The sequence below is a fragment of the Panthera pardus genome, unplaced genomic scaffold (genome assembly GCF_024362965.1).
Source record: "Panthera pardus isolate Hobbes unplaced genomic scaffold, ASM2436296v1 HiC_scaffold_15, whole genome shotgun sequence".
Classification (NCBI taxonomy): domain Eukaryota; kingdom Metazoa; phylum Chordata; class Mammalia; order Carnivora; family Felidae; genus Panthera; species Panthera pardus.
This window is the reverse complement of record NW_026526710.1, coordinates 65126301-65152331: the sequence shown is the minus strand read 5'-3', so window position 1 is coordinate 65152331 and position 26031 is coordinate 65126301.

The window sequence follows — 26031 nt, the reverse complement described above, 5'->3', positions numbered from 1 at the left end:
CCTGTGCTAACAGCTCAGAGCCTGGAGCCTGTTTCGGATTCTATGTCTTCCTCTCTCTCTGCCCCTCCCCTGCTCACGTCTGTCTCTGTCTCAAAAATAAATAAACATTTTAAAAAATGAATAAAATAAATAAATAAATAAATAAAGTTTATTTATTTGAGAGAGAGAGAGAGTGTGCATAAGCAGGGAAGGGACACAGAGAGAAGGAGAGAGAGTCCTATGCAGGTTCCCCACCATCAGCACAAAGCCCGATGCAGAGCTTGAACTCACAAACCTTGAGATCATGACCTCAGCCGAAATCAAAAGTTGGATGTTGAACTGACTGAGCCACCCAGGTACCCCCATTCTTGGGTTTTTAGAAATGACTTTTTGCTATTATAATTTAAGAAAAAAATATTATTACATATAAATCCTTGACTACTTTTAAGATTTTCTTCTTAGAATCTTCAGAACAGATTCTGCATATTTCTGGATCAGAGATTAGAAACAATTTTAAGGTTCTTGAGGGCATATCCCTGATACATTACTTTCTATCGCACTAAAAATAAAATTTAAACTCTCCACTATTGTCTACACAGTCCTCCCTGATCTAGGGTTTGCGTCCCTCTCCAACATAATCTCTTGCCATTTTCTTCCTAATCTCCCTCAGGCCAACTTTATTGGCCTTCTGTTTCTAGAACACACCAAAGCTTTTGCCAAAATTTCAATGGCCTAACACGATAAAAATTTATCTCATATTCACATGAATCTTCCACCTTGTAGCTGCAGCATCTAGAACACCTGGTCTCTAAGATGGCTGCAATGGACAGAAGGGCGAGACAAGGTACACTGGTTCTTAATTACGTTGGCCCAGTTACCGCATGTCATGTCTGCCCATAGTGCACTAACCAAAACCAGTCAGAGAACCCAGCCTGACTACAAAAAAGCTCAAAAATGTCAAAGAGGACATGGAACATTTGGTGAGCACTCTGACTCTGTCACAATGGCCACAAGTTGCCTTTTTATTATTTCTCTGGACATCGAATATTCTTTTATATATTTAATAACTATTAATATCATATTTTCATGAGTTGCTTGGGCATGTTCTTTCTCTAATTATCTACAGGAATTCTTGCTACTTTCTTATTTGCTTATTAGAGATATTTATATATAAAGGCTATTTTACAATTTCTTAATGGTTCTATTTATCACTTATTCTAATCTTTTTTTATGTATTTGGCTTACATTTTAATGTTATGCATTTTGTTAGTACGGAAAGTGTTTATTTTAAAATAATAACCTATTTTGTATCCATTATATTTGACTAATAATCAAATCTACAATTTTCATTTTAAAATGTTTCTGTTGCATTTAAACTTTAAAAGCCCTCTCTTAAAACAGGCAACAACCTCTTTGACCTTGGCCGCAGCAACTTCTTACTTGACATGTCTCCAGAGGCAAGGGAAACAAAAGCAAAAATGAATGATTGGAACCTCATCAAGATAAAAACTTCTGCACAGCAAAGGAAACAATCAACAAAACTAAATAGCAGCTGGCAGAATGGAAGAAGACATTTGCAAATGACATATCAGATAAAGGGTTAGTATCCAAAACACATAAAGAACTTAATCAAACTCAACACCCAAGAAAACAAATAATCCAGTGAAGAAATAGGCAAAAGACATGAAGAGACACTTTTCCAAAGAAGACATCCAGAGGGCAAACAAACACATGAAAACATGTTCAACATCACTCATCATCAGGGAGATACAAATCAAAACTACAATGAAATACCCCCTCACACCTGTCAGAATGGCTAAAATTAACAAGTCAGGCAACAACAAATGTTGGCAAGGATGCAGAGAAAGAAGAACCCTTTTTCACTGCTGGTGGGACTGCAAACGGGTGCAGTCACTCTGGAAAACAGTATGGAGGTTCCTCAAAAATTAAAAATAGAACTACCCTATAACCCAGCAGTTGCACTACTAGGTATTTATCCAAAGGATACAGGAGTGCTGATTTGAAGGGACACATGCACCCCAATGTTCACAGCAGCACTATTGACAATAGCCAAAGTATGGAAAGAGTCCAAATGTCCCTCAACTGATGGGTGAATGAAGAAGATGTGGTGTGTGTATGTCTCTATCTATACCTATCTATATATATATCTCTATCTCTATCTATATATAGATAGATAGAGATATAACAATAATACTCAGTGATGAAAAAGAATGAAATCTTGCCATTCGCAACAATGTGGATGGAACTAGAGTGTATGATGCCAAGTGAACTAAGTCATTCAAAGACAAATATCACATGATTTCACTCATATGTGGAATTTAAGACACAAAACAGATGAACATAAGGAAAGAGAAGCAAAAATAATATAAAAACAGAGAGGGAGACAAACCATAAGAGATTCTTAAATACAGAAAACAAACTGAGGATTGTTGGCAGGTCGTGGGATAGGTGGATGGGCTGAATGGGCGAGTGGCATTAAAGAGGACAATTGCTGGAATGAGCATTGGATGCTATACGTAAGTGATGAATCACTAAATTCTGTTCCTAAAATCATTATTACACCATATATTAACTAACTTGGATTTAAATTTAAAAAATTAATTTAAAAAAATAAGAAAATAAAATCCCTCTCCTACTTAAGTACCACACAGTCACCTATATCTTCTTATTTATGGTTTGAGTTTTTACATTTACCTTTCAATAAAAAATGAAAAATAATTTATTGCTAGCGCATGGAAAAACAACAATGAGGAAGTCCCCAAGAACCTCAACATGTAATCATATAATGGATCAGAACACAGGTATGCATCATTACCTATTACCTTAGAGAAGCTGGTTACTGAAACTAAAGCTTTATTTATCAAACAAGGTGATGACGGAAGCTAGAAAAAGGAATAGCAGAGAGATGCAGTCCAAGGAGGAAACTGACACATCGGGCTATCACCAGCTACTAGAACATCCACTTCCTTTCCAGTTCTGATTCCAAGTTCTCAATGTTCACTCTAATTATGAGTTTTCTTCCGTGCTGTTTGCCTACAGAGAGAGAATATGTGGACTAAAGAACACAAACATCCAGTCTGCCTGTGTTCCAAAGGAGTGAACCGAATTCTACTTTGCACACCACTCGTTTGTTTAGAAAAAGTCAGTTCCCAGGAGCCTAATGACTTTACTTAAGCTTAGAGTTTAATTTCAGAGCCTAAGAAGCTGACTCCGAGCCTTAAACACAGCGATGACACCCAAGTGCACTTCCCTATTTGCACTCAGCTAGAAATCACTATCTTTCCCAGGCAGAACCACTCTATAGCTTGATGAATGATTGCTTTGAAGACCAGTGCATTTCATGAATTCTTTGTCCTTGCATCAGGACCATACCAATGTTCTCTGTATTATTTCACTTTTGGTATGTGTGCTACCAAACTGAACGTATGGATTATACTTAAAGTCTAAATCAAGGGCCAACGGGCCCCTTGGAAAATGGGCCAAATCCACTCCATTGCCTGTATTTGTAAATAAAGCTTTATTGAAACACAGCCGTGCCCATTCACTTACATATATCTACAGCTGCTTTTACTCTGCAACGGACCTGAATAGTTGTAATGCAAAGACCATATGGCCTGCAAAACCTAAAATACTTATTATTTGGCCCTTTAAAGATTAAGTGGGCTGACCTCATCCTAGGGTAGTGGCAGAGCAATAAAATAAAAAGAACCTGATCCCCAAATGAGTTAGTATAGAGCCCAAGCCATCCTGTATGGCTCATCTTCAACCAGACATCAACCGAACATTACAGAGAAATACACTTCTACTTGTGCCCCTGGATTTTTGTGGCATTAACTCTCTGGTACCACAATGGACCATCACATAACAAATCAATTTGGAAGCAGATATATATATCAGTCAGGGTAGGCTAGGCCATGCTGAACTAGTAATAACCCTTGAAATTTTAGATGCTTATAAGAAACAGGTTTATTTCCCACTCATGCTGTATGTCTGTACACTGTGAGCAAGCTGCTGGTTCTGCCCCACATCTTTTCACTGCAGAACACAAGCTGAGGGAGCCCTCATCATTTGAACCATTATTGTTGGCCTGGCAGGGGAAAGGAATACAGAAATCATGAGCTGCTTCTTAAAGCTTCCACCTCAAAGCAACAGCTGTCACTTCTGTTCACCTTCTACTGACCAAAGTAAGACATGTACTGCAGCACAACCTGTTGAGGCCCCGCCCCATCCTCCCCAGTCACTTGAGTTCACCTGGAATGACAGTGTGATCCCCAGCAAGCTGACAGCTCTCCCCCTGAAATGACTGTTTCTCTTTTTATTCTCAAGGGCTTTCACCAACACCAGAGCTTCTTCCACACATGAGGGTGGTCCAGAAATACAAGGATGTTAATGTCATCATCAAACCTTCAATGAACTGAAGGATGGGAATTGTGATATATGCCCCAGAATCCCTTTCCTTTTATGAACACAATACTTATACTATCTCTGAGTGCCCTCAACAGGATTGAATATTAGTTGCCCATAGCTTTCCCCCATTCCTGTGTCATTTCCTCACTTCCTCATTTTTGTTCCCCAAGATCACTTCACAAATATTCTATCCTACACTTAAGCTTTTGTCTCAGGGTCCACTTTTACAAGAATTTAAATAAAGATACACGGCCACATTTTTCACAGAATTTTTTTTAAAAATCTAAAATTTATACGGAACCATAAAAAGGTCCCAGATAGCCAAAGCAAAGCAATCGTGAGAAAGAACAAATCTGAAGACATTACACATCCTGATTTCAAACTATATTTCAAAGCTATAGTAATCAAAACTGCATGGTACTGTCATAAAAACATGCACTTAGACCAATGGAACAGAATAGAGAACCCAGAAATAAACCCACGCATATATGGTCAACTAATACTGGACAAGGAAGCCAAGAAGACTTAGTGGGGAAAGAATAGTCTCTTCAATGAATAGTGTTAGGAAAACTGGATATCCAAATGCAAGAGAATGAAATTGGACACCTGTCTTCACAAAATTCACAAAATTAACTGAAAATGGATTAAGGACTTAAATGTAAGACCTAAAAACACAAAACTCCTAGAGGAAAAAAATAGAGACAAAGTTCCTTGACATCAGTCTTGGCGATGATTTTTGAATGACACCAAAAGCATCAGCAACAAAAGCAAATATGAACAAGTGGGACTACATTAAACTACAGAGCTTCTACCCAGCAAAAGAAACAAGCAACAAAATGAAAAGATAGTCCACACACTAGGAGAAAACATCGGCAAACTTTATATCTGATAAGGGAGTAATAGCCAAAATATATAAGGAATGCCTATACCTCAATAGCAAAAAAAACAATCTGACTAAAAAGTGGGCAGAGACCAGAACAGACATTTCAAGTACAGGAGAGGGTGCTCAGTAGCACCGACCATCAGGGAAATCTACAGCAACTCAGGAAAATCTACCTCAACACACAATGAGATATTACCTGTTAGAATGACCATTATCAAAAAGACAACATAATAAATGCCAGCAAGGATGTGGAGAAAAGGGAACCCCTTGGGTACTGTTGGTGAGGATGTAAACTGTACAGCCACTTATGGCAAACAGTATGGAGGTTCCTCAAAAAATTAAAAATAGAACTACCATATAATTCAGCAATCCCACTTCTAGGTATAAATTTTTTTAAAAAATGAACTCACTATCTTGAAGAGATACCAGAGATACCTGGGCTCCTAAATTCATCGCAGCGTTATTTACCATAGCCAAGACATGGAAACAATCTCACTATCCATCAATGGCTAAATGAACAAAGAAAATGTGGTATTTACATACAATGGAATATTCTTCAGCCATAAAAGAAAAAAAAAGGAAATCCTGCTATTTGCAACAACATGGATGGACCTTGAGGGCATTATCCTAAGTGAAATAAGTTAGAGAAGACAAACACTGTTACGATCTCACTTAAGAGTGGAATCTAAAAAAGCTGACCTCACAGAAATAGTAGAATGGTGGTTGCCAGGGGCTAAGAGTGTAGGGCAAATGGTGAGAATTAGTCAAAGGGTGCAAATTTTCAGTTATAAGATGATCTAAAGTTCAGCATGATGACTATAGTTAACAATACTGTATCGTATATTTGAAAGTTGCTACAAAAGTAGAGCTTTAATGTTCTCACCATAACAAGAACATCAACAAAATGGTAATCATGTGAGCTGAAGGATGTGTTAACCAACCTTATAGTGATAAACATTTTGCAATATGTGCATGTATGAAATCATCACATCGTATACCTTCAACTTACATAATGTCATATGTCAATTGCATTGCACCAAAGCTTGAAGAAAAAAAGATTCATGGTCATGCCTAATTTCAGAAGAACAGGGAAAAACAAATTCAACAAGACTTCAGGATGAGAATAGCTCCACTGACTCCCACAGCTTTCTAGGCCTTTTTAAGTTTAGTTCCTGAGAATCAAGTACCACATGTTCCAGTCCCACTAAACTACACTTTGTCCCCTCACACATGACTTTGCTTTTCTGCATCCATGGCATTTGCCATGTTCTCTGCCTGGATTACTCTTTCCTTCCTGTTTTTAATATCTGTAACCCAGATTACTCCTTAATTAAAGACCCAACTTCAATACTGGCTCCATACTGTTTTATCTGATCCTGCCCACTCTTCCTTACCCCACACGAAACAGGAAATAATCCTTCCCTGCTCAAAATACTAAAGAGCCTTTTACACTTCTTACTTCCTACCTTGCAATCTAATTACTGTAATGTTTTACCTACCTTAATCTAGTATAATCTTCTCAAAGATGAGATTTTTTTTTATCAATTCATCTTTATTTTTCCCATTGACTAACACAGCACTAAAACATTATAAAGGCTTCTGGCCCATAACTGATTGAACATGATTTTCGTCAATCAGAAACGTGTTCACCCCACACCTGTTAAGCTAACTAGAACACCTTTCCCTACCAGAAGCTAATGCAGAGAAAAGTTGAGTTCTGCTTGTGTATCAGATCTGTGACAGTTCATTGTAACTTCTTCTCTCGTAACAAATGACTGGTTCCAAAAGAAGTAAACAATTTTACCATTTATTTTCCATCTTCCAGAATGTGTGCATATTCTTATTTTGTGCATTTGTGTTATGTGTAAATTTTATTGAAAATAGAAATGAATACCTTCACCTGTGTGTACAACTTGGGTCTCCTAATACAAGAAATGTAACAAGAAAATCTTACCTTTTTTTTTTGGATAGAGTGTGTGCAAAGTGCACAAGCAGGGGAAGGGAGAGGGAGAAGGAGAGAGAGAATCTTAAGCAGGCTTCATGCACAGCGTGGAGCCCAATGTGGTGCTTGATCTCACAACTGAGAGATCATGACCTGAGCCAAAATCAAGAGTGGCCACTTAACCAACTGAGCACCCCAGGTGCCCTGAAAATCTTACCTTTTAACACTAACTTTCACTTAATGAATTTGAAATGCAATATAACCTGGAAGCACAATAAGTTCACCTTGAACTCCATGCCAAATTTCTTACATATTTGGGTAAGCTTTGTGCTTAAAGAAATCACCTCACCTTTTAAAACAGGGGAGATAACTATCACAATGTAATACTGACCCTGGGGCAGATAAATGGCCCCTACTTTTAGGAGATTTTCCTGCATTGCACCGATGATGGGAGAGCCCCAGGCTTGGAGAAATGTATTTCTTTAACAATTATTGATTGAATTCCTGCTATGTGCCAGACCCCATGGAAAGCCCTGAGAATCTGACGGTGAGAACTAACATTCCAGTGTGTGTTGGAAAGAGAGCATGATCCTGGGCAAGTCACTAGATCTCTTTTAGTCAATATTTTTGTAGTTGTTTATAAAGAGAAGATATTAGCCAGCAGCCTCACCCTCTTGCTGAGGGACTCCAATGAGATGTCCAAGTGAGTCTTGACTTAGATATCATTGGATGTGGGTGCCCAGTAGGAGTGAGTATGTGGTTGGAGATTATGATGGGTCCCCATGGATTACTGGAGTTATTTTCACAATTTCTCCTAAATCAAGGTCAGGTAACTCCCTGTAGGCCGCTCCAGGGAAGGAAGCAGCTGCCTTCAGAAACTGTGCCTGCCTGGAAAGAATCATAAACATTTCCAAAGGAGAAAAAAATATAGGAAATACACAGTTGGCCCATCTTAGGACACGTTGACTTTTACAAGGCCTGGCCCTTACTGGCCATTTGGAGAAATCTGCCACGTGGAAAAGATGGAATATTTGGGGAAACGTGGTAGGGAGTTAGGGCAAGAGTAGACTCCAGGCGGGTTGTATTGTAACTAACCTTGACTGATACCTTCATTTCAGACTTTGTTTATTGTTCCCCACATCCTTTCCCAGTCCTTTTCTAGGGGTTTAGCTTAAGAAGAGCCATGGTGAAGCGAATATTTTTAAAGTGTTGGTTTTGGGGGTTTTTTGTTGTTGTTGTTGTTTGTTTTTCCTAAGGGAAGTAACTAAAGAATACACATATGCTGTTCATGGGCACTATCCAAAGCCACAAAGAAGGTGTATGCACCAGAGCAGCATTTCTCAGCCTTTCCCCCCCATTATGGTGCCCTGCCCTCAAAGAGAAAAAATAAATTTAAAATTAATTGAAACTAATATATTTTAATTTTAAACTAAATTTCTCTCTAATGCGAGGACTATGATTTTATAAGTTTGGATTGAGCTTTTTGGAACACCACAAACCATAATAACCAATGTAATATCTAAGTGTTTTTACTACCCCCCCCCAAGCAAATTTTCACCCCCTCAAGCATGAGATCACCTCCGTTGAAAATGTGTGCTCTAAAAGAGCAGGGAGAATTCTTTAACAGATTGACGAATCTCACGTAGGCTTCTCCCCCTCACCTTGCCAAAGGCTCGAGCTACCTCGTGTCCTGGTACCCTAATACTCCCCTGACCATGAGAAAGAGAGTACCAGGGACCCTCCCTACACACATGGCTTGTGAGAATCTCGCTGAAATACTCCCTAATCTTAAACTAGGAAAAGAATAAAATAGCAGTCAAGTCAGCCACACCAAAAGGTTTCACAAAGCAATTGAAGTTTGAATGCCAGACCCATCATTTGATATTTATTTTACACTTATTCTATGCAACTCGCTGGGGTAAGACATTCACCTAGATGTGCTGATAACAATGCCAGATTTTCATTAGCCAGTTGGAGCTAAAATGTTAGAAAGTTCTACCAGCCTTAAGTTAGAGGTGGGGAGAAGCCTCGATGGTCTTCACAAAAGAAGCCCTTTCTGTCTTCATATGCAGCCCTTCAAAATGGATCCAGCAATTCATTTCTCCAAAAGAGTTTACTTGCAGCCTGAACTGAAGAAAGTCCTTAGGGAAACAAAGGTAGTGAATCTGTACGCCAAATTCATCTTCATTCCAAGAAAGTCTAACAGGAAACTAATCAAAAGGTACAGGAGTTCTCATTAAACTTTAGGGGGAGACTAGGGGGAGCCTGGGCATATACTATTACATGTATTCTGTTAGAGGACCAAATGTCCCCACTGCTTACAATAATTCGTATTTTTACATAAATTATTTCTGATCTTAAATGCCATTTCTTTGTCTTCCTGACTTAGTCTCTCGGCGAAGTTTTATACTTTTGCCAAAGATCTGATACTCCAGAGAAATTAAAATCAACAGACAATTTAATGAGCCAGATTCTTATGTAACTATGGAACTCTGTAGGAGAATTCTACGGAGAAAACTAAGCTTCTTGAGGATATAATTAAAGGTAATTCCAATCCAGATGTGAGGCACAGGAAGCTCAGGACAGACATTCAGTGTCAAATCTCAAGTTGCAGGTGGGAAGGAAGGGACAAGGAGGAAACCGCAGGGAAAATAAGTAATTAAAATAATAAATATGTAATCGTATGATGTTACCAAATCCACCTTAACTTTATCAAGTCTTTATTTCATATCATGGGGCAAAACAATCCTTAATTCAAATGCAATAAAAAAAATTGGAGGAAACCCAATTGCCAAAATTATTCCACAGGGATCTCAACTTCAACATTTAGGAATGAGGCAGGCAGCATTTCATTATCACAGTCAAATGGATGTCAGATGATAGATAACATCTCCTGGTTGAGATTTCAGCTGCATTTTATTAGGAACTGGGCAGAAATATTAACTTGTACCGACTTGAGCGTTATTTAGCACCTTCAGCTAGTAGTTATTCAAAATGCCAGAGGGGAAACCATCAGGCAGCTTTTCCAAATGAGCATATTGGGATATCGTAGTTTTCTGTGTATGTGGGAAAGCTCAAAAATGCAAATGAAGAAATTCACTCAATGCGTTTATATACGGAGAAGCCATGTAGATTTATTTGCAGATTTTTTGCACATCCATTTATGATATCTAAGGAGAAATAAATGTGATTTGACTGGCTTTTAACCACTGTTGAACAATCCAGATTTGTATGAACCATTTGGGTACACTGTGCTTTGCCTCCTGGGGCACTTTGTGATAGTGCCTTAGATTTCCTAAGCAAGAAACCTTGAAATTATTTAATTTCATTGTTGGTGTTGCTTCTATAGTTCCATCAACATTATTATCCACATGGGAAAGAGAGATGGAAATTGTCAGATCAAATTCAGTTCTGTAATACATATGCTTGGAGTCATAAACAACTAGGAAAGAATAATTTATCAGACACTCCAGCTGTTGTGACAAAATACCAAGTGCAGTGAATACTTAAAACAATTTGATTAGTGTAGAAAGTCAGTCTGAATAATACTTGAATCAGGAAGTGTTTTTAAACTGAATATTTTCTGGTCTACTTGTTTCAAATCAGCTAGACATTTTGCCAAATCTCTGCTTCACTGGGTGTTTTATGAACATACTTCTCCAGTTGGGTCTATCCAGGGTGAAGTAAGATGAAAAGACAACTAACACTTGCCAACAATTGTTAAGTTTAGGTTTCCAAGAAAAGTCCAAACACTCTATATCCTAGATTTTCCCAAACAACTGGATTTTAAATCATTGATTTTGTTAAAGGTGATCTGTAGAGTGTATGTAACCAAATGTGATTTTAATTTCATACAACATATAACTTAAAGCATGTTTTATAAATATGAATGGGAAAATTAGTGGGGGGAAACGTTATCAGACTGATGCCCTAGTTTTTGATTTGGAAAATAGTACGTTCTTAAGCATTATGTAGACAGCTCATGAAGATGCAACCTGGTAAATGGCAGTAACTTGGATTACGGCAGTGGGTCTCAATCAGAACATCTGCCAATATTTGAGTAACAACTAGGTGGGGTTGAAGGTCCCACGGGCAACTAGTGGGTAGAGACCAGGAAGCTGCTAAACATCTGACCAAGCACAGGTCAGCCCCCCACCAAAAAAAACAAAGGACTTTCCAGCCCAAAATATCAATAGTGCCAAAGGCAAGAAGCTCTGGATTCGGGGGCAAGGGAGCAAAATATATGACTGGTTAGATTTTCTTGAGTCCTAACTGCTGAGTCTCAGAACATTTATCCATACAATCAGCAGGTGGAGAGAAGGGATAAACACTCATCTTGGAGTTATACTTCTAGTCTTTGCTCTGTCAAGATAGTAAAGACAGACTTAATGATGTAAAATATAAAAACAACAAACAAGTACAGTATTTACAGGAGCCTTGATTTCTTCATGTGTTAAGAAAAGACCTCTAAGCTTTACATTTCCCAGAAGCCTTTTAATTATGCTTCTCTATCATGCTAGATCTTGATTTCTTTTTTTTTTTTTTTTTTTTTTTAGAGAGAGAGAGAGAGAGAGATCAAGCGGGGAAGAGGGACAGACAGAGTCTTAAATAGGCTGCTCACTCACTGCAGAGCCCGATTCAGTATTGGACCATGACCCTGGGATCATGACCTGAGCCGAAATCAAGAGTCAGATGCTCAACCAACTGACCTACCTAGGTACCCCTAGATCTTGATTTCTTATAGAAATTTTCCATTTATAAAATTCTTTTACAGCCATCATTTCATTTGTTGAAATAACAACATAAGTATTAATTATGTTGTAATTAATAATATTTAAGTTGGATTCTTTGAAGAAAGTTGCAATCCTTTCGATGCTTGGGATTCTCTGAGAGACAAATCGCCTCTCCCCCAGTCAAGAGGTGGAGACCACATCCCATCCTCTTGAATCTGGTCTGGTCTTATGACTTGCTTTGGCCACTGGAATGTCATGACTGTGCTAGCTCTGGGTCCAGGCCTAAAGAAGCCTGGCAACTTCTACTTTTTACGCTCTTTGATTCAGGTGTAACATAAGGAAGTCCAGACAAGACTCGTGACATTAGGAGCCATATGGAAAAAGTCTTGAAGGATGAGAGGCCATTTTGAATGTTCAACGCCAGCCAAGCTCCCACCTGAATGCAGCTGCATGAGTGATCCAGTCAAGAAGGACCCTAGCTAAGTAAGGCCTGCCCCAATCCCTGTCCCACAGAATGTGACAAACCATACATCATTCTTTTAAGCTATTATGTTTGGGGATTTTGTGTTTCACAGCAACAGATAACTGAAACAGAACTTTGCTGGCAACTCAGAGAAATCCTCACTTATTTTATCTCCTTTTCCAGGGCCAAAAAAATACAGAGGCATGACTGTCCTACCAGACTGTTCAGTGCCCAAAATCTTTTTTCCCCCCTAACCAGAAAGAATTTCAATTATAACCCAGTTACTAACTTCCCTCTCCAACTTATCTGCTTAGCTTCCCTGTGGAAGTTAGTGTAATGTTACTAGAGAGCTCAGGAACCCTACAGTGCTAGGCCAGGTCTCTGTTTTCCCAACTCTATCACAAGATAAGCAGAGTTTTACCTGCTTCTAATATGTGCAAAATTCAGTCAACTCACAAAATGGCTAAACCACACCTGTGAGTCCTTGTTTGTTTCCATGTAAGATACAGGTAGCTAACAGTTGGAACACTCAAATCTCCAGATTGTTCTTGGCTTGGCTAATACTGGGAAGGATAAAATCTGGAAAATATGTTATAGGATTCCAAGTACACTTTTGTCTTGATTCAGGTGGTTTCGTGTAAAAGTGTAAAACCCTTAGTACAGCTACGCAGTGAGTAGGCCTTGAAGATGACTCACCACACCATCCATGTTTCCACCATGGTCTGCCTTTTGGCTTCCTGCTTCCGTGAGAGGAAAACTTTACTAGCCAGGCTGTTGACCAGTTACCCTGTGGGCACAAAGACTGTGGGATATTCCCTCACCCCTGCTAGCCACATAGCTTTGCCCTTTCCTTCTCATTATTTTCCACTGGAAAGTTCTGATGGGAATATGTGAATAATTAGGGAATAATTAGAACATTGGTAAAAAGAGCCATTCATCCAATAAAAAACACCTTGTCTAATTAAAAAACCTCAGAGTTAAATTAAAAGGTCCTCAGTTCAAGAAGCTCCACCCCAAACACATAAAAAGTCTGAACATTATGTTTGAACCAGCCCTACAGTACAACACCCCACACCTCACCTACCCTTGTGTCCAAAAAGCTGCATTTTCCTTTCTTGAACATTTTAACTACATTCAAACCGTATGATTCACCTTGTATTTTTATTGTAAAAGCACAACTTCAATGTTGCCAAATTGCTTTCTAAAAGAGGTATTTCAATTTACACTGCTACCATTTTTACCAAAATCCTACCAAGACAGAAAATAATTATTTTAATACTTAAGACTGGTTCCAGAGGTGATAAATGATATTTGCTTGTTTTAATTAGCTTTTTTAATATAGGCATGGGCACAATATTTACCTCAGAAGAATCATATCAGAGTCAAATTATCTAGACACTGACACAGTGAGTAATTAAGACCAAAAGAAATTGAGAGCCCTAAAATTTCTATACCTTTCCATTTAATGATTCTTAAACCTTATACAATTGGAAAGTTATCCACATGAAATCATTAAAAGGAAAAAGTTATGAGGGCAAAGAGGGCTGATAAAGCCAGCATTTAATTGCTCAGTAAGTGCAGTTAAAATGTGAACAAGTCCCTCTTCGCTAAGTTCTTTGACATATGGCAGGAATCCTAAATTGACTATTCTAGCTAGTGGGCAACTGTAATAATACCAGACAGAGATAAGGGAGCCGTGTGAGTATTTTTGGAATCCCAACTCATGAGAGCAGATGAGATTACACAAAAGATTACAGAGATGGAGCAAGCCCAGGATTAAGTCAGCACTAGCAATAACACAGTGTGAACTGTCTTTTAAAAGATGCTGAAAGACCAGAGAGAGGTTGACAAACAGAGCCAGGAGAGCATAGGACCCTCTGAGCCCCAGGGGAAGGGATCTGAGAGAAGGTTGGAGGCAGGGAAGATGGCCCAGCCTTCGCAAGCAGTGAGGGGCTTGGAGAGGAAGAGGAAGCTTTGGGACCTGGGTGTGCAGGGGCAGGTACTGACAGGGAGACGTGGGAGGTGACAGAGTAATCGGAAGGCAGGATTGGAGAATGCAGAACAACACATTACCCCATCCTCAAATAATCTACAAAGACTTGGAAGCAAATCAGCGGCATGCCAGGCTCCAGGATTCATGGCGTCAAGACTTATGAAGAGGCAGAAGGGCAGAAGCTCAGTGGACACACTAGTGTTCAAGGAAGTTGGAAAGTGAGTTGGGTGCAAATGGGATGGCAGAGGATAAAGTGAGATGAAACTCCAGACCAGATGGCAGGGCTTGGGTGCTGCTCCCACTCTCCTGGTGCCAGCTTTAGTGAGGGGGCAACCTCCTCCTGCCGGAGAGAGTAGAGAGAGAACCATCTCTAAGACCACTTCTGGCTCCAAAGATCTGGGTTCTAGGACAGGAGAGCTGTGTGTAAAGAGAGCTGAAAGGGGGGTTGCCTAGGCAAACAAATACATAAGCTTGTGTCCTTTCCTTTTTTTTTTTAAGAGATACTAAAGAATAACTCAAACTACCACTTAAATTGCCCCTGTATCAACCACTATAGCTGTAGAAGTATTCCTTTCTTTCCCATCTGCACGTCTAGGGTACCAATGACAAAGATGATGCCATTGAAGAGAATTGTAAACTAACCTATGCTCTACATCAGAGGTTGCAAACTAGGGCCCATGGGCCACATCCACCTACCACCTGTTTTTTGTAAATCAAGTTTCATGGAATACAGCGACGCCCATTCATTCCATATTGTCTGTGGCTGCTTTTCTGAAACAAAGGCAAAGGTGACTGCAACCAAAACAGTATGGCCCGAAAAACCAGAATATTTACTACGTGGCCATTTTCAGGAAAAGTTTGTCAAGTCCAGCTCTAAAGACATGGTTCTTGATGCTGACTACACATTGGAATCGTGTGGAGAACTTTAAAAAGTACTGATGGCTGGGGGCACCTGGGTGGCTCAGTCAGTTGAGCATCTGACTCTTGGTTTTGGCTCAGGTCACGATCTCATGGTTCGTGGAATTGAGCCCTGCACGGGGCTCTGAACTGAAAGTGTGGAGCCTACTTGGGATTCTCTCTCTCTCTCACTCTGCCCCTCTCCCCCCAACCCATCTCAAAATAAAAAAATTAAATTAAAAAAAATACTGATGGCTGAGTCTCTCCCCAGAGATTGTGTTCAACTGATTTGAGGAATAACCTGGGCATCAGGGTTTTTAAAAGGTGCCCCCACCCCCATGATTCTAATGTGCAGCCAGAGTTGAAAAATCATTGCTGTGGGTTCCCTGAGGCTGAACCTATCAGATCTTCGGAAGGCAACATACCCACATCACATCTTAGTTCCCTGTGGAAACCAGTTAAAAGCTACTATTAGTATTTATCTCTCTGTTTTCACCAAAAAATGATATCACAGTGTCCACTTAAAGAGCATTTCCCTCTCTTTTGAGCAACAAAAGCCAGGCATTGACTATTCTGTTTCTCAATGGCTCTGATAAAAGGACCCATTCAATAAAATCTTTCTAAACTTCAGTGTCAAGGGGAAAAAGTGACTCCAGATAAATTTGTAAACTTCCTTTTACTGAACAGCTAGAGCTATAAATACCAAAGACCTTCATGTTTTATCTTCACTGCCAGAAAGTGAATATGGTCCTTGATGGAAGGAACTAGAATCAGTCCAGGTGCCTGGAACATCTGTGTCTTTCAGTCTTTTATTGTTTTTTGTTTTAGCCTTATTTTTCATTGTTCTCTTTGTTTTATCATTGATCAATTACTCAGGTCCTTCTTTAAAAGAAGATAAAAATTAGTAAATGTAGATATATGTATATATATATATTTACTTCATATATATATTTACTTCATAAATATATATTTACTTCATAAATACACATATATATTTACTTATAAAAATGTGGTGGCTTTAGAATATGTCTGCAAATTTTTTATACTCTTGCCATGGAGAAGTGGAATCTATGTTTTTTCCCCTTGAACCTGAGCCAACTTTAATGGCTGGTCTACTAATATGTTAATGAAGCCATGTGACTTCCAGGGCTAAGTTACAAAAGATGATGCTATTTTCATTTCATTTGCTGAAAATATGTTAGAAATCAGAGCCACCATATAAAGAAGTCCTACCGCCCTCAGGCCGCCATGCTAGTTACAAACCCAAATGGCCCATGCAGAGAGACTACATGGAGAGAGAGGTGTCTGGCCACCCCCATATTCTAGTTTCCTGCATTTCCAACTTCAGCCCTGTCTGGCAACAACCAGCTGGGACACTTGAATTAGAAGGGCCTAACCATTCACTTTTCAAATTGCTGACTCACAGAGACCATACAAGATAATAAAATAACTGTTGTTAAGCCACTATACTTTAGCATGGCATTATTAGGCTGTAATAGATAACAATAAGTATATCCACATTAACAGTAACATTTGTAATGACCTCTAATAAAGGAGCCTTCTTAGGTCCCCTTGTAACCTGATCTGTTGTCACAAAGTATTGGATGGTGAGAAAGCTTATCCATTCAGGAAAGAAGCAACACTGGATACTAAAATCATTAGTGAAAGGTTAATAGGCGACTAGAGAGTATCACCCATAGCTTATTTGTTAATGACCAAAGGGAATCTCTTCCTTCACAATGGACAGATCTGGCTTTCAACATCTTTAACAGATAACCAGTGTGGCATCACCAATGGTGGGACAGATGGTCAGACATTCCCCTTCCTCCTGGATGGGAAACAATATGAAGTGCACAGCATCATCACCTATGAGGTACTGTCACCAAAAATTTTTAACTTGAATCTAACCTAGCCTTTAAAGGTAACCCACATTGTATAGGAATTACAGGGAAGAGAGAAACCAGATAAATAACACTATGAGGGAACCATCAGATAAATCTGGAATGTGGGACCATTTACAAAATATCTGGCCTAATTTCTTCATTAAAAAGAGAGAGAGAGAGAGAGAGAGAGAGAGAAGGAGGGACTGTTCTAGATTACCTAAGGACATAACAATCCAATGCAGTATTATCTTTATATCCTGGCTCAAAAACATCTATAAATGACACTGTGAAGACAATTGGGAATAGTTCAATATAGGCAGATTATTAGTGATATTAAGAAAACAATGTTGAGGTGTCTGGGTGGCTCAGTTGGGTAAGCATCCAACTTCGGCTCAGTTGGATGAGTTCATGATCTCGCAGTTCATGGGTTCGAGCCCCATATCAGGCTCTGTGCTGACAGCCCAGAGCCTGGAGCCTGCTTCAGATTCTGTGTCTCCCTCTCTCTATGCCCCTCCCACACTCTCACTCTGTCTCTCTGTCTCTCAAAAATAAATAAACATTTAAAAAATGTTTAAAAATAAGAAAAAAAAAGAAAACAGTGTCAGTTTGGTTATATGAGAATGACATTGTGGGTATATGTGGGAAAACACCCTCCTTTGGAGATGCGTGATAGGGGTAATGCATTATAATATCCATAATTTACTTTTAAACGGTTCCTCAACAACAACAACAACAACAACAACAAAATGAGATGGATGAAGCAAATATAGAGAAATGTTAATAATAATTATATCTGCATGGTAGATTGATGATGTTTATTGTATTCTTTCAACTTGTCTGTATGTTTGAAATTTTTCATAATAGAATGTCTCAAAGGATTAAAATCTTGTTGAGAGCCATCTTTTTGAAGCTCATCCAGCTATTCTAACTTATGTGGCTCCTGCTAGAGTTCAAGTATATACTCCCTGGACAGAAAAACAACTGAGACCCACTGGCCCAGTAGCACCTCTTCTACAGGCTAATTTGGTTGACAGGAGCAGACACGCCCCTCTTCCTCAAACTTGGTTGAGAAAAGAAAGAAAAGTGAGCATTACTATTGGGCTCAAATGACCTCATGAGGTCTCCAGGACAGGAACAGAGGAGACCCAGTACTGGGGAAAAGGGATTCGCTCAAGAGAGCTCAGATAGAGAGTATTTCCAGAATGAGTGTAGCTCCGAGGACAGATTCCCATCATCCCTCTGCCAGAAGCATTATCCTCCTTTCTCTGGCTCATTCTCCTTCTCTCCCCATCCTGTGCATTTCTGCTTCTCTCTGCCATCACAGCCTCCCTGGCTCTGACTCTGCTCAGCGGCAGCATCCACATCCAACTGGCAATCATCCTCTGCATTTCTTAGTTCTGATTCACCAGAGCAAGAACCAGATTGGCTCCGTTCATCACTGTACACCCTTTGATCAATCCAATCAGCCATGGCCAGAGAAATTGGATCAAGTGATTAAAAAAAATTTTTTTAATGGCTGCTGAGGCATCAAAGGCTTTAGATAGGTAAATTCCCTATACAGAGTTGCAGACAGGGCAGACGATGATAGCATCTCCTAAACATCCTCTTCTCTGTCCAACAGAGATTATTCTGAGCGGCAGGGAGATTTTCACAAGGATCTAAAGAAAATATTCATGGGTTTCTACACCTCTCCACAGGATCACTGTGTCCCACGAGATCCTTATCATCCCAGCTCATTAACATAAAGCATAGATGTCTCAGAACACAGCCTTTACCTGTCATTTTCTTCTGAATTGAACACATACCTGAAAATAGATGAAGCGAGATCAATCCTCTGCCTGGGTTTAAATTACTCAAATTAATAATGGATTTTCAATGAGATCTAGAATTACCCTTATTTACTGGTTTTATTTGCCCAGTACAAATGTATTGAGTGAATGTCTGTGGTGTTCACCACACTTTGCTAAAGGAACACAGGGACACACATAAGAAGAAGACAGAGCTTCGATACATAAGCATAAGACAGTGTCATTGGGTGAGATGATATATACACTACAGAAAACATAAATAACAAAGTAATTTCACAACATGAGAGCTGCCATAGGTCAATATATGCTAAGTGTAAAGTGAGGTCAGGTAAGCTGGAAAATTCAGATAAAAAGCTTTCTGGAAGGAGTTTGGCCTCAAAAGACACACTTCAAGGTGGAGAGAAAAACAAGTAAGATGGAAGAAATGTGTCAGGCAAGTCTGGAAAACATATAGGAGATAAATGTGATTAGAGAAGAGGATTTTATTGAAGGCAAGTGGGAGGTCATTTTGAAGAGGTAGACAGAGACCAGGTTGCAAGAGAAGGACCCTGAATGCCAAGATGGCGAGCTCCGTCTTATGAGTAAGGATTTGGAGTCCGGAAGGGACAGAATGAGATCAGTGTTTTAGGAAGTGCTGGTGTCAGGGGCGGGTTGAGAGGCCAGAGATCTTTGCAATTTACAAAGCTTCCTCATATATGAGTCATCTAATTCTCTCCTGGCAAATGGTTTCTTAGGAGGCTCTTAGAAGCTGGTGCAGGGCAACGTTCAGAAGTCGACATGGACTAGAGTTAAAGCAATTTTAAAAAGTCAACTCCCGGCGCCATAATGGTCAGACAGATCAATGAAGCAGAATGGAACATCTGGAAACAGACCCAAATGTTTATATTTGTATTTGCATATGAATTTAATATTTTATCAAGTGGCATTTTAAATCCATGAAGGAAAGAGAACAATTTAATAAACGGTTTTAAGACAACTGGCTAACGACTTAGGAAAAAAAAAAACTGGCTGAGATTCTTGCCTTACAACTTACATCACAAATTTTTTTTTGAGTGGATAAAGCTGTAGATCTCAAATTCTGGCGTATATTTCATCCCCTGGAGAGTTTGGTATAAGGGAGAGTCCCAGAGATTCTGGTTCACTGGTTCTTAGGTGAAACTGTGGTCTACGGGCCATCCTTGGACAAACACTTGCTTGAAGACTTAAATATAAAAGATGAAACTATAAGAAATCACTTAAAAACCAACAAATATTTATATAATATTTAGGAGAGATGCAGGATACCAAAAAATTGACTGAAAAAACGTAAACACCTTTATATCATATTTACATCAATAAAGAGATCTATTCCCCCTGAAAAGATGGAATAGACGTACTTTTACTCTTCCTCCCATGAGTACAGCTGAAAACTCTGGGAATTATATATAAAACAAGTATAGGAAGACTCTGAAAGATGGAGAGCAAAAGGCATCTTGGGGACCTTGGGACGTACAGTAGACTCCCTGAGTTTCCTTTCTGCTTCCTGTATCCCAGACAAGGTGGTGGTGGAGAATGCAACAGTCCCGAAACATCCATGGGTGAAGACAAAAAGGCCAGAGCAAAAGCCTGCTCCCTCTAAGCAAAGGACCAGGAAAGGGGCAACCTACCGAGACACACACTTGTAGACACCAGCTGCTCTATTCTTGTCAAACACCACAGAAAAACCTGCACCCTTACCTCTGTCGGCAAAGGCCGGACGGAGAGCCTACACCTCCACCCCCACCTGAAGGAGGCAGGGTCCTTTCTCCCTCCTTCCTGTGTGGTGTCAGAGGAGGCCTGATGGAGGGTGAGCCTAGCTGAGATGACACAATCAGCTGTCCCTGCACAACGTCATTGGAGGACATGCAGGAAGCAGTAGCAAGGCCCCCTGCCCCTCTCAGCAAGGACATAACCAGTGGGAACCCCCACCCATGAATCAGTAACAAGGGGACTCTCGTTCTACGCACCAGCAAAGGCCAGTGGGAAGCCGGCCTTGAACCATACCTGGCGGTAATGGCACAGATCTCCTCTTCCCTGCCAGAGCCGTGTCAAAAGCAAAAGAAAAACAAAAACAAAAAAACAAAAAACACAACCTGCTACAATAATAGATTTAAATAAGATCCAGGGTCTCATAACATAAAGTATCCAAAATATCCAGGTTTTAATGGAAAACCACACATGCTAATAAGAACTGGGCAGATCTCAACTTGAACGAGAAGAGAAGGTCAACAGATACTGTTTTCAGCAAGATGGAAGAACAGGAGTTCCCTGCCCTTGCCCCTGCCCCCCACAGAAACACTCATCTGACAAGCATCCAAAAATAAAAATACCTTGATGGGAGCTCCTGAGTCCAAATGAGAGTTTCCAGCACCAGGCAGAACACAAAATCCAAGAATACTGCAATGAAAAAAGTTAAAAAGAACAGTCTGACTTTACCCACATCATCCCTCCATGTGCCAGCACTATTCAGCACCAAGAGAGACCCCCTTGGCCCACAATTTCTCCCAAGGGGCAAAAACAGCGTGATGTGGGTATCTGACTTCGCCAGCCTTTAGGGCTGCCCACAAGGCCCGCCACGGTCTCCCCTCACCCAGAACCCTGAGGGACTCAGCACAGCCTGCTGTCTAGGGGCAGCTAAGGAAAAAAGAAAAAGGGAGGGGGCTTCTAGCAACCAGTGCACAGATTCCAACAAACGATGCCACCTGCAACAAACACATTCTTCTCTAGCATGGAAGGAACATTTCCAGGCTAAATCACATGCTGGATCACAAAATAAGGCTTGACAAATTTGAAGATTATTATCATGTAAAGTATGCTTTCTAACCATGTTGGACTGAAAGTAGAAATCAAGAATATAAGGAAAATGGGAAAATTCACAAATATATGGAAATTAAACAGCTCACTATTATTATTATTATTATTATTATTATTATTATTATTATTATTTTAGAGAAAGAGAGCATGAGCAGGGGAAAAGGGCAGAAGAAGGGAGGGAGAGAGGGAGACAGCAAGAGGGAGAGGGAGACAGAGGGAGAGAATCTTAAGCAGACTCCACACTCAGCACAGAGCCTAAGGCAAGGCTCAAACACATGACCCTGGGATCATGACCTGAGCCAAAATCAAGAGATAGATGCTCAACCAACTGAGCTACCCAGATACCCCTAAACAGCACACTCTTTTTTTTTTAATTTTTTAAAGTTTATTTTTGAGACAGAAACAGAGAGAATGAGCAGGGGAAGGGCAGAGAGAGAGGGAGAGAGAATCCCAAGCAGGCTCTGCACTGTCAGCACAGAGCCCAATGTGGGGCTTGAACTCACAAACCATGAGATCATGACCTGAGCCCAAACCAAGAGTCGGACATTTAACCAACTGAGCCACTCAGGTGCCCTCTTAACTCTTAAGTGAACATTGGGTCAAAGAAAAACTCAAAAGGGAATTTTTTAAATACCTCAAGGACAACTAAAACGATCACCGTGGATTAGCTGGTGCGTCCTACCTCCAATGACAAGCATCCTCATAAGAGACAGAAGAGAGCACAAGAACACAGAGGAAGAGAAGGGCATGCACAGGCAGAGGCAGGATTGGAGCAATGTGGCCACAAGCCAGGCAGTACCTGGAATCACCAGAAAGTGGAAGAGACAAGGAGAGACTCTCCCCTAGAGACTTCAAAGGGAGCATGGCCCTGACAAAAACTTAATTTCAGATTTCTGACCTCCAAAATGGTGAGGGAATTAATTTCTATGGTCTGAAGCCACCATGTTTGGGTAATGTATTGTGGGAGCCACAGGAAACCGATACGGATGCCAACACCAAGGTGTCACAGGTGGTAGAATTATCAGACAAGGATTTTTAAAACAACCCTCATAGGGGAGCCTGGGTGGCTCAGTTGGTTAAGCGTCCGACTTCAGCTCAGGTCACGATCTCACAGTCTGTGAGTTCGAGCCCCGTGTCGGGCTCTGGGCTGATGGCTCAGAGCCTGGAGCCTGCTTCCAATTCTGTGTCTCCCTCTCTCTCTGCCCCTCCCCTGTTCATGCTCTGCCTCTGTCTCAAAAATAAATAAATGTTAAAAAAAAATTTTTTAAATAAAAAATAAAAAAAAATAAAACAACCCTCATATAAATGCTTCATTGAGCAATTACAAATATGTTTGAAACAAAGGAAAAAATGAAAGGGTCTGCAAAGAAGCAGAGGTATAAACAAGAACCAAATCGAAATTTTAGAAGTAAAAATTACAATAACCAAAATTTTAAAAATACGAAGGATGAGCTTAGCAGCACAATGAAGATGACAAAAGAATAAGTGAACTTGAAAGTAAAATGATAGAAATTACCCAACAGAGAAAAAAAATAGATGGAAAAAAAGAATGAACAGAGAGAGCCCCAGGGACCTATGGTACTATTATAAAAGATCTAACATTTGTGTCATTGGAGTACCAGAAAGAGAGGAGAAAGAGGGTGGAACTAAATACCATCAAAAACTTAAAAACAATCTCAGGGCACCTGGATGGCTCAGTGGTTGGGCATCAGATTCCAGATTTCGGCTCAGGTCATGATCTCACAGTCGTAGGATTGAGCCCAGATGCACCAAGCATGGAGCCTGCTTGGGATTCATTCTCTCCCTCTCTCTCTGCCCCTCCCCCGTGTGTGTGTGTGTGTGTGTGTGTGTGTGTGTGTGTGTGTGTGTGTGTGTGTGTATTCACGCATGCACGCTCTCTCTCTCTCAAAAGAAATAAATAAACATTTAAAAACTGTAAAAACAAACAGGAAAAAGTATTTCCTACATATTATAGACCAAGAGTTACGATACCTGTGCAAGGTCTATTTTAGGCTCCCTCTCCACCCACATTCTCTTCTAGGGGATCATTCCTGCCCACAGGTTCTCTTTTGCAGCCAATTCTGATGGGATAAGGGTGGCCACCCGGTCCTAGGGTAACTTATTCATAGGTTACCAGTGGCGTGTGACAAAAAAAGAAGTAGGTGACAATTATCTGCTGAACGAAACATTTTCTCTTTAAACTGGTGCTGTAAACCACAGCTTTTAAAAGTGTAAGCGTCACACAGAGTTGCACGTAAGAAGAGCTCTCAGAAAAGCAGAGAAATTCAAAGACGTCTTCAATATATGCAGCTTCCAGGTCCCCCTTGAATGGTTTTCCTGGATTGATGCTACCTGTTCCCCACCTTAAGCACCAGGTTATGGTTCAGCAATCTCTCTTCACCCTCATTAAAAGCAAGAAAAACTGCTGCGTTTGGGTCTTTAAATGTTAGCAGGAATCCCCTCTCTTTCCTAGGGGAATCCACAGTTTAATTTTTAACTCCTTTTAGTTCCCAAGCAAAAGAAAGGTAGGAAGGTGCTTTGAAGAAAATAGCCCTTTCAGTCCTTCTGAAATCCTGCCAGTAGAGGGTCACCGACGGACATCGTGGAGTAAATGAGATGTTAGGAAACCCTACTCTCAGGACAGGCTACATACATGGCAGGGCCCAGTACAAAATAAAAATGCAGAGTTCCTTATTCAGAAATTGAGAATTTCAAGACTGCAACAGCAGAGTGTAAAAACCAAGCAAGGGTTGCAGGCCATGAAGCTGGCCCTGCCCACACTGCACTTTTTTTACCGCCATGGCCTGGGCCCCAGGCCCAGAGCTATACCATGGGCTCTCCTTTCCTTGGAGCTCAGACCCACATCATCCCCTACCTTCCTTCCCTCTGCTTTACAACAACGCACCCACTCAACTTTCCACCTTCTCCAGCAATCCTGGCTGCACACAAGAAAGTACCTTCCCTTTCCTGTCCCCAAAGTGTATAAACCCTTTTCATATTAGGGGTCACTCTTAATTTCTGTGCTGCAACAAATAAGGGGTAACAAAGATAACACAAGGAATGTGTCGCTTACAAAAGTTCTCATCATCGGGATCTCCAGGCTCCGGGTCCAGATTCCCTTCTCAGATGTGTCAACTGAGATGCCACCAGTTTGTATTCCTGGAAGTGGAGTTCACAAAACATCCCCACTCTGAGCGAAGGCCATCTCGAAGGCAGTGGAAGGGGTTCAGAACAAGCGTCCCCAAAACATGCAACTTTGGCATGTGGATTATTTTGAGCTAAACGCAATCAAGGCCCAAAAGACTCAAGAAGAGCTTTTTACCTCTCGCTTAACTGCCTCTAAGAATTTAGATAGAGGGCCTGGCCCAGGAAGAGAGCTATAACTGGAGATCACTACAAAGAGTGTGGTCTAGGTGTGGTAAGCTGGGAAGTGTTCAGCAGGGTCTATCTGCTCAAATTCCTCTCTGTGTCCCATGGTCTCTGCATAGCAAACATTTGTTTACCAAACATTCATTCTTCTCATCTTCCTGTGAGTTGTCTTCCTTCCCTTTACAGCCCTAGACCTCTTCCCCCTTCTTAGCTCAGGGTGGCATGTAAGCATCGTTTGCCTATCTCTGGGCCTCTGTCTTTGTAGGGCTCCCATACGTACAAAATTAAATTTGTTTTTCTCCTATTGATCTTTCTTATGTCAATATAATTAATAGATGAGCCAAAGGAACCCAGAAGGGTAGAGGAAAAAATATTCTTCCCCTACACAGTGTTGCACAGCGATTACAGAATGGGATCCAGAGTGAGGAAAACCTGGCTATGAATACTAGTTCCACCATTTAGGACCTATCTGACTTTGGGCAAGTTACTTACTTAGCTTCCCCAAGCCTCAGTCTCCTAGTCTTTGGTGTGGGGCTACTGGCACACCGAGCTGGGAGGTACAGACCAAAGCCTGAGACTCACTTTGAGAAGGATACAGCTAAAACTACAGACCCTGGCAGAATCAACTTCTCAAAACCTCCCCACCCAGGAGTCTCAAGAATTTCCATAGTCTCTGGTGACTGAGACAAATGATGAAGAGCAATAACACATGACTTTAGGATAACCATCCTAAAGGTTGCCATCTGAAGCACCGATACAGCCTCCTATGTCAGGTTCTTGGCCAGGAGCCAGGACCAGGGTGCTCAAAGAGAGCAGTTAAT